Here is a 17,943-nt window from a genome sequence, read left to right on the forward strand (position 1 = left end):
GTTAATTAAAGTCGGACCTGAAGTCACAGGACAAAGTCGGAACTAAAAAAAAAAAAAATACGTGAAAAGAGTTGTGTGCATTAGTATTCAGCCCTCCTGAGTCAGTACTTTATAGAACCACCTTTCTCTGCAATTACAGCTGCAAGTCTTTTGGGGTAAGTCTCTACCAACTTTGCACATCTAAAAAGTGGCATTTTTGTCCATTTTTCTTTGTAAAATAGCTCAAGCTCTGTCAGATTGGGTAGAGAGTGTCTGTGAACAGCGATTTTCAAGTCTTGCCACAGATTCTCAATTGAATTTAGGTCTGGACTTTGACTGGGCCCATTGTAACACAAGAAGATGCTTTGATCTCTAAACCATTAAATTGTAGCTCTGGCTGTATGTTTAGGGTCGTTGTCCTGCTGAAAGGTGAACTTTCTTTCAACAATGGCTTTCTTCTTTCCACTCTTCCATAAAAGCCAGATTTGTGGGAGTGCATGACTAAGTTGTCCTGTGGACAGATTCTCCCACCTGAGCTGTGGATCTCTGCAGCCCCTCCAGAGTTACCATGGGCCTCTTGGCTGCTTCTCTGATTAAAGCGGATCTCCCACGCCAAAAAAAATTTTTTTGTTAATGCCTAGTTAAACGGTTAATGCCCCTAATTTGCTGAACTTACGTTTTCTGTCTCCCGCGGCCGCTCCACTGCCATCCTGTGTTAAATATAAACTTATATTCCTCCTTACGTTTTGGTTCCATTTTAACTGTGGGCATAAGCCCACAGGCCTGCACTCCCTTCTTCCGGTGGATGCTGATGTCCCAGCATCCACCGCTCGATCTCGCGCATGCGCACGAGCACAAGCAACGGGGAACAGCGGCTTTCGAAATAGCGCGAGATTTGAGAACACGGCTGCGCAGAGCGCACTGCATCTAACAGGAAGTGATGCAATGCCTGGAAAACTCCCGCATACATGCAGACCGGAAGGTACAGTAATGTACAGGTACTGTACACATTTAGCTAAAAAAAAATAACCGTTTTTAGCATAACAGATAGCGCCAATGTTATTAAGCAAATGATGTCATTAGGGTGGAGATCCGCTTTAATGCTCTTCTTGCCTGGCCTGTCAGTTTAGGTGGACGGCCATGTCTTGGTAGGTTTGCAGTTGGGCCATACTCTTTCCATTTTTGGATGATGGATTGAACAGTGCTCCGTGAGATGTTCAAAGCTTGGGATATTTTTTTATAACCCAACCCTGCTTTACACTTCTCCACAACTTTATTGTGACCTTTCCCTGACCTGTCTGGTATGTTCTTGGACTTCATGATGGTGTCTGATCACTAAAGTTCTCTAACAAACCTCTGAGGGCGTCACAGAAAAGCTGTATTTATACTGAGATTAAATTACACACAGGTGGACTCTAGTTACTAATTAAGTGACTTCTGAAGGCAAATAGTTCCACTGGATTTTAGATAGGGGTATCAGAGTAAAGGGGGTCGAGTACAAATGCACATCACACTTTTCACATATTTATTTGTAAAAAAAATATTGAAAAACATTTATAATTTTCCTTCCACTTCTATCACATAAAATACATTTATGTTTTTGGTTGTAACATGACAAAATGTGGAACATTTCAAGGGGTATGAATACTTTTTCAAGGCATTGTATCTCTGGATAGTTGCTAAGGGGCACAACAAGTTTGCTCACTTTTAATAAATAATTAAAAAATGTGTGACAACACAATCAAAAAGCCTAATCTAAAGTGAGAGACGAGAGGAGGTGCTAGGGTTTTTCACCATTTCCTGTCAAGAGAGGAACCAATCATCTCTCAGGTTGTTGTTCTACAACAGTGATATGCAATTAGTAGACCTCCAGCTGTTTGCAAAACTACAAGTCCCATCATGCCTCTGCCTCTGTGTGTCATGCTTGTGGCTGTCAGAGTCTTGCTATGCCTCATGGGACTTGTAGTTCTGCAACAGCTGGAGGTCCGCTAATTGCATATCCCTGTTCTACAAGATAAAAGGACAAAATGGAAACCTTTGCAATCATTACAATACACAAGCAACAAATGGGGCACTATGGATGCTGCTAAAAAAAAAGGCCATCCCAGGAGGTGTGTGAAGGTAGATTTGTAAACTGAATATTGATGGACTATCACAATTCAATGTTCCTAAACTTTGAGATGGATCTCTCTCTCTCACATGTGTATATATATATTTTTATTAGGGTTGTCCCGATACCGATACTAGTATCGGTACCGATACCGAGTATTTGCGCTAGTACTTGTACTCGCGCAAATACTCCCGATGCCTGGTAGAATACTTTTTTTTTTTCGAGTGCAGGTGGAGAGGGGGTGGAGAGGGGGCGGAGAGGGGGCGGAGAGGGGCAGTCCTCGTATGGGGGAGAGGAGAGCTGCTGCCGCCTTAGACAAAGCCAAGTCAATCCTGTCATTTGCATTTGAATAGCTGTGTGTTGCCCCGCCGCGCCTTCATGTATAGCCCCTCCCCCTTGCCCGGGCACTTTGATAGACAGACGTCCGACGGGTGACCTGTCTATCAAAGTTTCTGGGCAAGGGGGAGGGGCTATACATGAAGGCGCGGCGAGGGAACACACAGCTATTCAAATGCAAATGACAGCTGTTGTGTTCCCCCAGCGCATAGTAACTAGATGTCGGCAGCGGCGGGGGGAGGGGGGGGGGGGTTGACTTGGCTTTGTCTTAGGGGACACAAGGCTGCATTAGGGACATGGCTGAATTTAGGGACATGGCTGAATTAAGGGATAAGGCTGCATTTAAAAAAAAGTATCGGTATTCGGTATCGGCGAGTACATGAAAAAAAGTATCGGGACAACCCTAATATATATATATTTAAATAATTTTAGAAGGTGCAGTGCCATGTACATGTGCAAGGTAGAACACTGGATTAGGATAAACCAATGGGTAGACTTAAAGCGGCGTTCCAGCCACAAACATTTTTCTTTTTTTTTTTTTATCAACTTATTCTTTAGATACTTTTAATTACAAAGTGAGCGCCACTTTGTAATAAAAGTATCTAAAAAATAAGTTGATAAAAAAAAAAAATGTTTGTGACTGGAACGCCGCTTTAAGTCTACCCATTGGTTTATCCTCCTATTATTTTAAAACCATATCATTAATAAAATATAGCGCTACATACATTCTGAATGATGATATTTTATGCCATTTATTAGAAAAAAAAATCCAATACTGTTACAGAAATGCAGTTTGCATTTAACAACTATAATGGCACAGCTATTGTAGTGTTTAGGCTCCATGCACACTGGATGCTAAAATAATGCTATAAAAAGCCAGTAGCTTTGCAGGGAGTCTTTCAAATTTTTTAAACCTTTTTGCAATAGCGTTTATTAGCATTTTTTTTTTTCAATGGATCAAAAACACAAAAAAAACACTGGCGAGCCATGTTTTTGAGCATTTATCTGTGTTTTTTTGAGTTTTTTAGGTAAAAAACAGCACTTTGAACAAGGGTTGTCCCGATACCGAGCATTTGTGCGAGTACTTGTACTCGCATAAATGCTCCCGATGCCAGATCCGATACATGGAGAGGGCGGAGTGGAGATCGGTCTGGCGGTAGTGGATCAGAGTGGAGTGGGAAAGCTGACCAGGGCAGGGGTGCAGGGCACTGCCGCATATTCCGGTGACCGGAGCCGTCACATTCAGTACAGGAAGTGACGTTCCGTGTCTCCATCGGTAGGGTAAACATCACGGCGGCCATCTTGGTACACCCTGCACTCGGCTGCAGTAAGCCAGCAGAGGACATCTTGTTATAGTTCAGGCTGGGTGTAACAAGATGTCCGCTGCTGGCTTACTGCAGCCAAGTGCAAGGTGTACCAATATAGGCGTGGCAGCACATACTTACTAGAAGTTAAATGACATGAATGATGAGTGGAAAGGAAGGACTTTGCAATGCTATATGCCAAATAGCAATGCAAAATCCTTCCTCTCCTCATTCATGTAATTTATTACGCAATTGACAATCAGTGCCGCATTTCAGTGCCCATGAGCGACATCAGTTCCATCTATCAGTGCCCCCAAGTGCTGCCTATCAGTGCCATTCGTCAGTGCCCCCCCCCCCCGTCAGTGCCCATTAGTCAAATTGTAACATGACATTAAAAAAAATAAGTATCGGTAATCAGTATCGGCGAGCACTTGAAAAAACGTATCGGTACTTGTACTCGGTCTTAAAAAAGTGGTATTGGGACAACCCTACTTGTCCCTACGACGCGATTTTCGGGGCGTTCAGAAAAAAGCCCATAAACTTCACTGCTCATTAAAGCTGAAAAACTTCCATGGGTGCATGGACACTTAGGCCCCATGCACACGAGACGCTGGTAAACTCGAGTTCAGAGGCATTTGGGCATTTTTTTCAACTGCCCCTGAACACATTTAATGTTATCCTATGTGTCCATGCACACATTCACGTTTTTTGGCGTTTTAAAGCAACAGTTGGGTTTAGGCTCGTTTTTTCGGACACAACATTTTGGGTTCAGACACAAACATTTTTGCGTTTCAAAGCTCTGGGAGGGTCTACAATGTCTTTGTTATGAACGCTGATAGCCGCAAACGCGGTAAAACACCACTAAACGCGGCAAAACGCTGCGAGATTCACAGCAAAAACGGGCATTTTAAACGCCGGTTTTTGCCTTTGAAAACTTGAGTTTACATGCGTTTGCATTTGCTTCTCGTGTGCATGGGGCCTTAAGCTAATAGAAAGTAGAGTTTATGGGCTTTTAAAAAAAATGCCCAAACTCCAATAAACTGCCGTTTTTCAGCTCCAGTGTGCATGGAGCCTTTATAGACAGAAAGCTGATGAAATAGAGAAAAAAAAATAAAAAATAAAAGAGGAAGTGGAAACATGAAGTATGTCAGCTGCCTTGAGCACATCACATGTTCACTAAAATACCAACGGGGATAAACCATATGAGACATAAAAGGAATCCTATGTTCTATTTTATTACATAGTACTATATATGTAGTGACCCAAAAATTAATACAAATACACAATAATGCAGCAAGCATTGAACAGCTCAGAGCTGGTCAGTTCTCATCATGAGGAATTCATTATGTATGATGAAGTACAGCACTTCTATGAAGGCTGTTATCTCCTAATGTCCGTTCTCCTGTAAGATGGAGGCAACCAGCAGACTCCTGTTTTCTAAGAGAATTCAGCATTTCAAAGCGGAATGAAGCCCATAGCTTGAAATTATCTCTGTAGTTCAGTATTGTATGTAATCATTTTTATTTATTTTTTAAACTAGCCTGAAGGACCTCTTCACACCAGATGTGTTGGACCATACTGGGCAGCTTATTCCAATATAGTCCCAAAGCTTAGGCAGGGCAATCTGCCTTATGTTCTATTTGTTCAGCTCAGTTTCCCTGAAAAAAAGGAATAGAACATGCACTACGGCTACTTTCACACTGAGGCTGTTTTCAAGTGTTTTATCGCTATAAATAGCTTTTAAATAACGCATGAAAACCGCCTCCCATTCATTTCAGTGTGACTTTTCACACTGAAGTGTGGCGCTTGTGGGACGTTATGAAAAGTCCTGCAAGCAGCATCTTTGGGGCGGTTTAGGAGCGCTGTATACTAGACATGTGCATTCGTTTTCGTCCGAAAGTCAGGTATTTTCGTTATCGTTTGAAAGCGCAGAAAACGAAAACCGAAAGATCCAACATAAATGCTTTATTTTCGTTTTCGTTGCGGTCGAATGTGCCTAACCTTAAAGCAGGAGTTCACCCGAAAAAAAAATTTAACATTAGATTGATACAGGCATACCCCACTTTTAAGTACACAATGGGACCGGAGCATGTATGTAAAACGAAAATGTACTTAAAGTGAAACAATACCCTTTATCACTTTTAGGGTGTAGTGGGGGGTCAGGGACTGTAGTGGGGGTGTCAAGAGCTGTAGTTGAGGTCTCAGCGGCTGTAGTGGGGGTGTCAGGGGCACACTGGAACAGGACGGGCTATGCTCTCGGAGCTTCAGCTCCTTCTACTGCGGTTGTAAAATGTCTGTAGAGTACTTGTAAGGCACTTTACATACACTCATAGGTATGTCCTTACTCGCGAGTGTATGTAAAGTGAGTGTACTTAAAGCGGGGTATGCCTGTACTCATTTTGTCAAGGGGAATCGGGTAGTTTTTTTAAAATCAATGCAGTATTTACCGTTTTAGAGATAGATCTTCTCTGCCGCTTCCGGGTATGGTCTTCGGGACTGGGCGTTCCTATTTGATTGACAGGCTTCCGACGGTCGCATACATCGCGTCACGAGTAGCCGAAAGAAGCCGAACGTCGGTGCGGCTCTATACGGCGCCTGCGCACCGATGTTCGGCTACTTTTGGAAAATCGTCACGCGATGTATGCGACCGTCGGAAGCCTGTCAATCAAATAGGAATGCCCAGTCCCGCAGCCCATACCCGGAAGCGGCGGAGAAGATGCATCTCGTAAACGGTAAGTACTGCTTCGATTGTAAAAAAAACACCCGATTCCCCTTGACAAAACGAGCCTCAATCTAATGTTAAAAAAAAAAGGTTTTTGGGTGAACCTCCACTTTAACTCTGTTAGTCCAATATTATTCTACATAAAGAGAAAAGATTCGTCATAGAGAGACATGAAGATTCGACGAAGTAGCTAAAAACACACGATCACAGCGAGCGGACATTTATGGTGAAATGCTCGGCCCATAGGCTATAGAAGAATTCTAATGTTGGTTGACTAGTAATAATAAATATAATTATTATTAGTCATACAACATTAGAATTCTTCTTCTTTTTTTTAAAGATTCCGTCGAATCTTCTTAGAACATTCGACAGACACCATAAGCCTTCGATGACAGATTCGACCTTAATTAATTTGGATTTTCAGACGAATGCATTTTTTAACGAAATACAATGAAAACAAATTTTGCTAGCAGCTGAAGAAGGGGTAAAAACGCCCGCTAGCAGCCAAAAATCGCAGCTAAAGCACTGCAAAAATGAGCACCGTTTTAGCGCTAACGGCCAGGCGCTGCAGTGTGAAAGTAGCCTACGTCTTTTCATGGCAGCGTAGTTGCGACGCACTACACTGCATCAGAACAGGTTGCAATGCATAAAGATGAAATTTTACATTAAATAAAGTTGAAACAAACAAACAAAAAGAAAAAGTGGAGTGTGATGTGTCCAGTGCCGGCCCAAGAATGAAATGCTGCCCCCCCCCCCAAAAAAAAAATATTACACCCACCAAAATGCCCCCACATCCATTATTTTATATCATGATAACTAAAGTGGACCTATCATGGCTCTATACATGTATATAGGAGTATAAACAGGACCTGTTATGGTTGTTTAGATGTATAGGAGTATAAAAAGGACCTGTTATGGCTCTATTCATGAAATTAGCCCCACAGTGGAGTGGAGTGGAGAGCGGAGCTGGTGGAATGGGATGGCGGGCAGGCGGCAATTTGCTGCCCCCCTTAAAGTGCTGCCTGGTACAATGGTACCATTGGGTCCCATGGTAGGGCCGACCCTGGATGTGTCACTGTGTCACAGAGCACAGAGTACCATACTGCCCTGATAGCGCACACACATGTTGTAGGGTTGTACTGGTGTGATCCAACCCCAACAGGTGAAGTGTATGTAAGCCCCAAGGCCTCGTGCACACTGGACGTTTGTACAGCTGTTTTGGCTTCTGGGTTGTTTTTTTCCCTACAGGCAGTAAACCCTGGAAAAGAGTACCGCTCCAAGCCCTGCGACCTATGCTGTGCTCCCGCCCTGTATTACTGACAGGTGCAGACTCTGCGCTGATCCGCGGAAAAAAAGAAAAGTTCCTGGACTGCCGCACTCTGATAGGCGATTTATTAAAACAAAATGAACAAAGGATAAAATCCAAAGCTGTAAACCATCCAAAAATTCATGCAACACTGCAATCAATGGTAGAAAGTGGACACATGGGACAAAAAAGCTAACATGTTTCACATCATGGATAGATGCTTAGTCATAGCTGGGTTGTGTGAGGATCTGAAAGGATTTAAATAGAAAACTCAGTAAACTCTCCAGCATGTTATCTAATGTACCCATGCACACATAGGCTGGTTATAGCGTTTTTTGTCAACGGTGGTTTTTGGCTAGAAAAAAACAAACTATAACTAGTGGGTTTTCAGAGGAGTTTTTAAGCTGTAAAAATGCTCCAATGCCGCTAAATGCGGTTAAATGTGTCTAACGCATGTTTGATCCCAAAGCTTGCGTATTCTTGTTAAAAATGCTAAAGTGTGCTAATGCAAAAAAGCGGAAAAGCGCGGCAACGCTGCTGGCGTTTTTAAAATATCCAGTACGCATGAGGCTTAGTAATAAACTTCTCGTATTTGCTCCCTTAAATACCACTGGCAGCATTTTCAGCCAAAAATCCTATACGCCGATAACTTTCTTTGCAGCCTGCTTGTGTCATTATCAGTCACCAGCTCTCTCTGTCGACTACAGAACATCTTCCCTTCTTTCTAAGCCCTGGTTCACAGAGATGCAGTGCAGAAAAAACAGTGATTCCTGTGCGTTTCCCACACTGCATAGCAATCACACTGTGTTAATGTCATCTGATGTAGGTGTCAATTGAACAACACCCTAAAAGCAGGTCACAAAACGCAGTGCGTTTGCCTGAACCAGATCGGATGGGTGTGAACTGGTGTTCACACCCATCCGATCTGGTTCAGGCAAACGCACTGCCTGTACCAGCAAATAAAAGCTACCCACACCTTTTTCATGCAGATACGGTGCGAGTTCAACCATTCAAAATGAATGGGCTCAAATTGGACTGCATAGAATCGCATCTGATTTGCACAGGAATGTGGTGTGATTATTATAGCAAAAAGTAAAAAATATTGTTATTTTTTTCAAAATTGTCTCTCCTTTTTTGTTTATAGGTAAAAAAAAAAAAAAAAAACACAGAGGTGATCAAATACCACCAAAAGAAATTTCTATTTGTGGGAAAAAATTACATAAATTTTGTTTGTGTACAACGTCGCATGACCGCGCAAGTGTCAGTTAAAGCGACGCAGTGCCGTATCGCAAAAAATGGCCTGGTCATTAAGGGAGTAAATCCTTCCAGCGCTGAAGTGGTTAAAAGCACTTAAAAAGCACCACAAAAGCGCTCACTGTTTTATAGGCAGTTTTCAAGCGCCTCGGTGTGAAAGGGGGCACATTGCAATGTGTACTGTTTTTCCTTCTATTTTTATTGAAATTTCATTTCTATGCACTGCAGCTCAGCTATAGTGTGTAGAAGGGGAGACTGCAGGGATCCTTCAGGTGAGTATGCACTGCACGCCAGCGTAAACAGAAAAGAAAAAATACCCACAACTTTTTTATGCGGATGCGGTGCGGTTTTTGAACCATTCAAAATTAATGGGCTCAAATTGAACTGCGCATAATGTGGTTTGCACAGGAATGTGGTGCGATTCCTGTTTTTTCACCTCCCTGCCAGCGCACCGCCCCAGTGTGAAAGCATGCAGTTTTTGTGAGCTTTTCAGGCACTTTTTTTTCTTTTTTTAACTTACGCAAAAGCTTGAAAAACTTCTCAGTGTGAAAGAGGTCCAAGGCCCCTCCGTGAAGCAAAATCCACTTGCTTAGCGGGGGATCTCTTCGCTGATCCCCACTGACTAAGCATATGACAGGTCCGTGTCTGCGCCACTATGCAGAGTCTTCTCTATGGGGCAATCAGATGGAAACAAACCGCCTGTCTATTTCCATCCGAGACGCCAGACGAATGGGGAATAGGAACACCATCCGTCTGTTTTTGATAGACAGGATAGAATCGGTATGTGTCCACCTCTCCATAGAAGAGACTGGAGGGTCTGATCAGGTCCGCCTAAAAGACTGACAGGCGGATCGAATTGCCCATGTGAAAGGGCCAGCCACAGACAAATCGCACTTTCAATACGTCTATGCTCAGGCCTGGTTGTACTGAAGTCGATCCAGTACAACCAGTCTGTCAGCATTATTTGTGCATTCACTGCCAGCGGCTATAGTGATCGTTGTATTCTGACAGCTGGGAAACCTCTCACTGTCAGAACACAATATCACTGCGAGAAGGATTCCCTCACCACACTGACTATGTCGATGGGGGAATTGAGCAAATGTCTTTCCTCCAACACGCTAGAGGTGTTTTACTGCTAAAAATAGCGCATGTAAAGCCCCTGAAAAACGTCTCTCAATGCTCCCCAGTGTGAACGCCAGAGTGCTTTCACTCTGCGGAGCGGCACTGCGCTGGCAGGACGTTTAAAAAAAAAGTCCTGCAAGCAGCGTCTTTTGGGCGTTGGAAGAGCGTTGGAGGCGCTCCTCTGAAGCCCCTGCCCATTGAAATAAATGGGCACCGCTGCTGAAGCGCATGTAAAGCGGTTAAAAGTACCCCGCTAGCGATTCGAAAATCGCTGCTAAAACTAGCGGCGCTTTAGCGCTGACGCGGCAGCCGGCTCAGTGTGAAAAGGCTCTTAAAGTGGTTGTAAAACTCTCAAAATATATATTTTTTAAAACATTAAAGCTGAATTTTAGCTAAAAATAAATAAAAATACCTACAGATTTAGTCACCACTTACCTGTGATGAAGGATTTCATGTATTGTGCAGGCAACTGGACCCTGGATTTTTTTTTACTGCTGTCCTCTTCCTGTCTCTTAACTTTCACCTTTCACCTTCAGGCAGAACAGCAGTACAGATGGGCAAACAGAGACACACCCCCTCCTCTATTGAGAAAAGTTATTTTACTGATTACAATGCCTGTTACATGATCTGTGAATAGGGAGAGAATCCTGTGACTGATCAGACTCTCCCCCATTCACAGACTGTATTACATTCAGTGAAATAACTTTTCTCAGTGGTGGAGGAAGGAGGAGGCGTGTCCACATCAGGTCAACTGTACTGCCGTTCTGCCTGAAGATCTGGAGCTGTTAACCATTGCAGGTCCAGACGTTCAGAGACAAAAAGAATAGGCATCCCTGCAGTGAAAACTTCCTTTTTCTACAGGTAAGTGATGTGACTAAAAAAACTGTAGGAATTTTTTTGTTTTCCTTTTAAGCTAAACTACAGCTTTAAGGCCCTGTTTACACCTTTTGCATTTTAATGTGTGTGTTGTAAAGCAATACAATACATGTTGCATAAGAATCAACGTTATAAAAAAAGAGGCATGTACTGTACATATCTCAATGATTTTTCACGCACTGTGATACTCAACAGAACAATGAAAATGCGTGCAAATTAGAGATGCACGATTCTGGGGAAAATTAGAATCTTGATTCTTTTGCTTAGAATTAGGGCTGCAACTAACGATTATTTTCATAATCGATTAGTTGGCCGATTATTGTTTTGATTAATCGACTAATCGGATAATCTTAAAAAAAGTGTGGTGTACAATTTAGTTAATATGTAAATAAAAATAAAAAAATGGCAATTTATTCTAAAATATCCATATGCAGTGGTCAAAAAAAAAATAACCAACTACAGTAATTGTAATGCCTTCTATTACCTCCACTTTCTCTGGTTTCAGATGCTGATCTTCCCTGCAGTCTTTAAAGTGATTTTTATTTTTTTTAACAAACTTGTTATACTTACTTGCTCTGTGTAACGGTTTTGCACAGAGCAGCCCAGATCCTCCACTTCTGGGGTCCCTCACTGATGCTTCTGGCTCCTCCTGCCCTCAGAGAGCCTCAATAGCAAGCTGCAAAGTATAGTTTAGAGCGCCCCCTATAGCAAGGTAAAAAACTTCTGCCTTTAGAACCACTCACTTCTTCCCAGGACTACATGTCCCATGAGGCATTGCTCCTCACACTTTCACATTCACAAATTCTCAGGCATTTAGTGACATGTATGAATGGTGTACTGAGCTGTATGTGTGCTGCACTGTATTTCCTGATTTGTAAATAAATAATGCATACTATATGCAGGCCAACTAATCAACTGGCCGATTAATCGATTATGAAAATAGTTGGCAACTATTTTCATAATCGATTAATCGATTAGTTGTTTCGGCCCTACTTAGAATAAAGATCACGATTCTCTCACGACTCTTTAAAATGGTTAATTTAAAAAAGAAAAATCAGCTGTAGATGGCGCATGCGCAATCAACACGCTGCTCGCTCCCGATGCTCGGGGCTGGTTATTTATTTAATACAGCAAGGGGCGGATGTATGGTTATACATTGAACACAATCAACATTTTATCCATTTAATACAGCAAGGGGCGAATGCTTTTCTCAAATGGAAGGATGTATGGTTATAAAGACAGCAAGGAGCATCGCCACTTTGAGAAAAGCACTGCCATTCATGCGGCCTCTTCCGCTTGTTGTGTTCAATGTACGTATATCCATACATCCGCCCCTTTGAGAAAAGCATCCACTCATTATAATAAGCAAGCATCGTGTTGATTGTGAACAATGTATAACCATATATCCGCCCCTTTGAGAAAAGCATCCACCCCTTGCTGTATTGAATGAATAACCAGCCCCGAGCATCGGGAGCGAGCGGCGTGTTGATTGCGCTAGCGCAATCCAGCCCGGGCGCTATTCGAGGGGGAACCATCTCGTCAGAACACCAGCGGCACATCACGCTCTCCGTGGACTGAAGACAGTTCCGGTTGCTGAAGTCAGTTCTGATATTGGCTCCATTTGTGTTCCACACTTAGGGTTGCCAACTCATCCCTTTAAAACAGAACACATATTAATTACACAGGTTCTGTGGCTGATTAAGGAGGTAATTAAACTCACTTGGTGCCTTATTTGCATTAAATTAGCCTCAGAACCTGTGTAATTCATATGTGTTCTAATTTAAAGGGATGAGGTGGCAACTCTATCCACACTGGTTCCGTGATTCCGACGTGGAGATCCGAAAAATCTAGCTAATCCAGGCTGGAGATCGTGGGGGGGAATCGAGATTGCGATCTGAATACGATTAATCGTGCAGCTCTAGTGCAAATGTGCAGAAACACATGTTAAAAAACATACAGAAAAGCAAGGAGGTTACCTTAGCTCTACTGCTTAGTATAGAAGTCCATAGATTAGAGACCGGTGCTCTAGCAAGTGCGTTAAACTCCCATAGATGAGTAATCTTAATCAGAAAGGTGGAAACTCAGCATGCTCTTGAATAAAAGTACTTTATTTACTACATAGGTATAGGTACAGGATAAACTGATGCGTTTTGGCTATAGAGCCTTCATCAAAGCATAATGCTTTGATGAAGGCTCTATAGCCAAAACGCATCAGCATTTACCCTGTACCCATCTATATATATAAAACTCAATGTGTGTATGTATGTCCCAGCATCACGTCCAAACGGCTAAAGATATTAACATTAAACTTGGCACACATGTTACTTATATGTCAGCAACAAACATAGGATAGGTGGTTTAACCCTTACCCACCCCCATTTGCCATGGTCTGGGTTTTCCTTTAAAGTCCCATTCAACTCTATGGGAAATACATGTTACTTCATAACTTCCAAACGGCTGTAGATATTTCCATAACACTTGGTCACATGTTACTTATATGTCCACTTAAACTATGGGATAGTTAATTTATCCCTTAACTACCCCCATTTGTGAGGGTCGGGGTTTTTGTTTAAAGTCCCATGCAAATCAATAGGAAATGTATGTTCCCACATAACTTCTGTACGCCTGGAGATATTTCAATAATACCTGGTACACATATTACTTATATGCCAAATAAAAATATATGACAGTTAAATTAACCCTTACCTACACCCTTATATAAAAGATGGGTATATTTATATTACTATGATTTTCCTCCCCAAAAGGTTAAGATAGGAAGACCGGGCAACGCCGGGTATTCAGCTAGTAGCAAATAAAAGTATGTTTTTTTCCAAGAGCACACCAATACAGATATGGGGCATCTGTAGATAAAATCAAACTGTGCAGGTCTGACTAAAGTTTAATAAAGCCCTTGCTATAGGTGTAGGCAATTTACATACCTTATGAAACCTGACTGGAATACTCCCAGGACATTGCTAAGTGAGGTCTAGTCATCACTGCTCACCATCACAGGAGTGAACTCTGAAATGCTGAGCTCAGGGCTACTGCATCATGGGAGGGAAAGAGTATGTGAGGGGGTTTAAACCAGAGAAAGAGCTCACTCCTGTGATGGTGAAGGTGAGCAGTGATGACTAGGCCTCACTTAGCAATGTACTGGGTGTATTCCAGTCAGGCTTCATAAGGTATGAAAATGGCCTACACCTATAGCAAGGGTATTATTCAACTTTAGTCAGAGCTGCACAGTTTTTTTTCATCTACAAACATCCCTTACCTGCATAGCGCAGGAGGTTAATGTTCTTAAACAACCTCTGGAAAAACCCTGGTTGAGAAAGGCTGACCTAAGGCTTCATTTACACATGCAGCCAAAAAGTGGAAAAACTAAGCAGTTGAGCCATGGTTTTACCACTCTTCCGACACTGATGTGCAGCAGTACAGGGCTATACACGTTGCGCTCGGCGGTGATTAAAACCAACAAATTGAACCCATGCATCCCAGTTACCTTGTTACGAGCGGCTATTGGGTGGGGAGTATCCTGGCTATGGCTGACTAGACATTGATCTCGTGGGCATGCCCGCTTGCTTTTGGGTTTGGTTCAAACCTAAGTTGGGAACAAGCCTCTGTTCAACCCTAATTATGTCCTGGGCCAGAGGGCTGGGCTAAGCTTCTGCATGTTGTATCACCCAGGTGACGTCGCTCAGCCATTTCTGACAATACAGAGTGGCATGTACGGTCAGTCAGCTGATCAGACTGACAGCGATAGCCACTCTGCATGTGATGCAGAAAGGCTTAGATGGAATAAGGATAAGCGCGGTCACGGGACCTAATAAAGTTTAAAATGTATTAATGATCTTTAAATTAACTGGTTGGGGAGATTACCATTTCCGATCACTGTAACAGCTGTCATTTGTAGAGCAGATTAGAAGATGCCAGGCAGGGTGTGGCTGGTTGCCATGGGTAACACAGACCCTCTTCTATCCTATAGAGCGGGATCAGTGATCCCAGGCAGTGTATAGAGGGGGGGGGGGTCAGTGATCCCAGGCAGTGTATAGAGGGGGGGTCAGTGATCCCAGGCAGTGTATAGAGGGGGGGGTCAGTGATGCCCGGAAGTGTATAGAGGGGGGGTCAGTGATGCCAGGAAGTGTATAGAGGGGGGGTCAGTGATCCCCAGGCAGTGAATAGAGGGGGGGCATCAGTGATCCCAGGCAGTGTATAGAGGGGGGGCATCAGTGATCCCAGGCAGTGTATAGAGGGGGGGCATCAGTGATCCCAGGCAGTGTATAGAGGGGGGGCATCAGTGATCCCAGGCAGTGTATAGAGGGGGGGCATCAGTGATCCCAGGCAGTGTATAGAGGGGGGACATCAGTGATCCCAGGCAGTGTGAAGAGGGGGGGCATCAGTGATCCCAGGCAGTGTGAAGAGGGGCGCATCAGTGATCACAGGCAGTGTATAGAGGGGGGTCAGTGATCACAGGCAGTGTATAGAGGGGGGGTCAGTGATCACAGGCAGTGTATAGAGGGGGGGTCAGTGATCACAGGCAGTGTATAGAGGGGGGGGGTCAGTGATCACAGGCAGTGTATAGAGGGGGGGGTCAGTGATCACAGGCAGTGTATAGAGGGGGGTCAGTGATCACAGGCAGTGTATAGAGGGGGGTCAGTGGTCACAAACAATATATAGAGGGGGGATCAGTGGTCACAGACACTATATAGAGGGGGGGATCAGTGGTCACAAACACTATATAGAGGGGGGGATCAGTGGTCAGACACTATATAGAGGGGGGGATCAGTGGTCACAGACACTATATAGAGGGGGGGATCAGTGGTCACAGACACTATATAGAGGGGGGGATCAGTGGTCACAGACACTAAATAGAGGGGGGGATCAGTGGTCACAGACACTATATAGAGGGGGATCAGTGGTCACAGACAGTATATAGAGGGGGGGATCAATGGTCACAGACACTAAATAGAGGGGGGATCAGTGGTCACAGACACTAAATAGAGGGGGGATCAGTGGTCACAGACACTATATAGAGGGGGGGATCAGTGGTCACAGACACTATATAGAGGGGGGGATCAGTGGTCACAGACACTATATAGAGGGGGGGATCAGTGGTCACAGACAGTATATAGAGGGGGGGATCAATGGTCACAGACACTATAAAGAGGGGGATCAGTGGTCACAGACACTATAAAGAGGGGGATCAGTGGTCACAGACACTATATAGAGGGGGGATCAATGGTCACAGACACTATATAGAGGGGAACCAGTGGTCACAGACACTATATAGAGGGGAATCAGTGGTCACAGGCACTATATAGAGGGGAATCAGTGGTCACAGACAGTATATAGAGGGGGATCAGTGGTCACAGACAGTATAAAGAGGGGGATCAGTGGTCACAGACAGTATAAAGAGGGGGTCAGTGATCACAGTATATAGAAGGAGATCAGTGGTCACAGACAGTATATAGAGGGGGGTCAGTGATCAAAGACAGTATATAGAGGGGGGTCAGTGATCAAAGACAGTATATAGAGGGGGGTCAGTGATCAAAGACAGTATATAGAGGGGGGTCAGTGATCACAGACAGTATATAGAGGGGGGTTAGTGATCACAGACAGTATATAGAGGGGGGTTAGTGATCACAGTATATAGGAGATCAGTGGTCACAGACAGTATATAGAGAGGGATCAGTGGTCACAGACAGTATATAGAGGGGGGTCAGTGATCACAGACAGGATATAGAGGGGGGTTAGTGATCACAAACAGTATATAGAGGGGGATCAGTGGTCACAGACAGTATATAGAGGGTGGTCAGTGATCACAGACAGTATATAGAGGGGGATCAGTGGTCACAGACAGTATATAGAGGGGGATCAGTGGTCACAGACAGTATATAGAGGGGGATCAGTGGTCACAGACAGTATATAGAGGGGGATCAGTGGTCACAGACAGTATATAGAGGGGGATCAGTGGTCACAGACAGTATATAGAGGGGGTTAGTGATCACAGTATATAGAAGGAGATCAGTGGTCACAGACAGTATATAGAGGGGGGTCAGTGATCACAGACAGTATATAGAGGGGGGTCAGTGATCACAGACAGTATATAGAGGGGGGTCAGTGATCACAGACAGTATATAGAGGGGGGTCAGTGATCACAGACAGTATATAGAGGGGGGTCAGTGATCACAGACAGTATATAGAGGGGGGTCAGTGATCACAAACGGTATATAGAGGGGGGATCAGTGATCACAGACGGTATATAGAGGGGGTCAGTGATCACAGTGCATAGAGTGCCCAGGGAAGTGGAGTCACACGTACTGATCATATGACTGAGAAGGAAGAACTCCTATAGACCACCTCCTATAGACAATAGCAGTGCCGCACTATACACACATCTATGGACATCTACATGTATAGGAGGACACAGGAGCTAGAAGTTGATCAGCTGACATTATTAACCATCTCTTGCACAGAGCCCAGTCCCAGGCATCCCTCCATCCTGTACACACAGCATACCCAGGCAGCTGCCAGAGATCCTCACTGCTCGGCACTGACACTTCTAACAAGCAGCCATCGTTCCCTAAACCATAATACAAATCCGGGTGATAAAAGAGGAAAAGCACTGTACCTAACTGGAGGCAGCCATGACAGGGAAACACTGGGAAATGCAGCAAACTACAACTCCCGGCAGCCTATGCGAGGGATACTACAGGAGCCGACAGGGGACAATCACAAGGCGTTCTCGCTGTGTCGATTCAGGAAGTGAGATGGAGAGAGAAGAAAAAAAAAACTGTTATACATTGTTACAAGTCCACAAACCTTACACCGAGAATTGCAATCTATTAACACTCAGTGTGCACATTAGAAATGATTTGGAGAGGAGTGGTTTGGGAAAAGTTGATTTTTGCTTTGAAATTTTCTTTTATGCATGCGT

The 17,943-nt window shown here is 43.8% G+C and overlaps 1 protein-coding gene across 4 annotated transcripts in view; it reads right to left on the bottom strand.

Moving 5' to 3' along the window:
• TBC1D5 (TBC1 domain family member 5) overlaps nucleotides 1–17,720 on the bottom strand; it is a 723,038-nt gene extending 705,318 nt beyond the window's left edge. For 3 of the 4 annotated variants that reach the window (XM_040352959.1, XM_040352957.1, XM_040352958.1), the window contains exon 1: nucleotides 17,638–17,719. The gene's annotated coding sequence lies outside the window, so the exon portion shown is untranslated. Of the gene's footprint in view, nucleotides 1–17,637 lie in introns of all 4 variants that reach the window. The other variant, XM_040352961.1, reaches the window with a different exon arrangement.
• Between the last annotated feature and the right edge of the window lie 223 nt (nucleotides 17,721–17,943).

This window comes from Rana temporaria, chromosome 5 (assembly GCF_905171775.1).
Source record: "Rana temporaria chromosome 5, aRanTem1.1, whole genome shotgun sequence".
Taxonomy (NCBI): domain Eukaryota; kingdom Metazoa; phylum Chordata; class Amphibia; order Anura; family Ranidae; genus Rana; species Rana temporaria.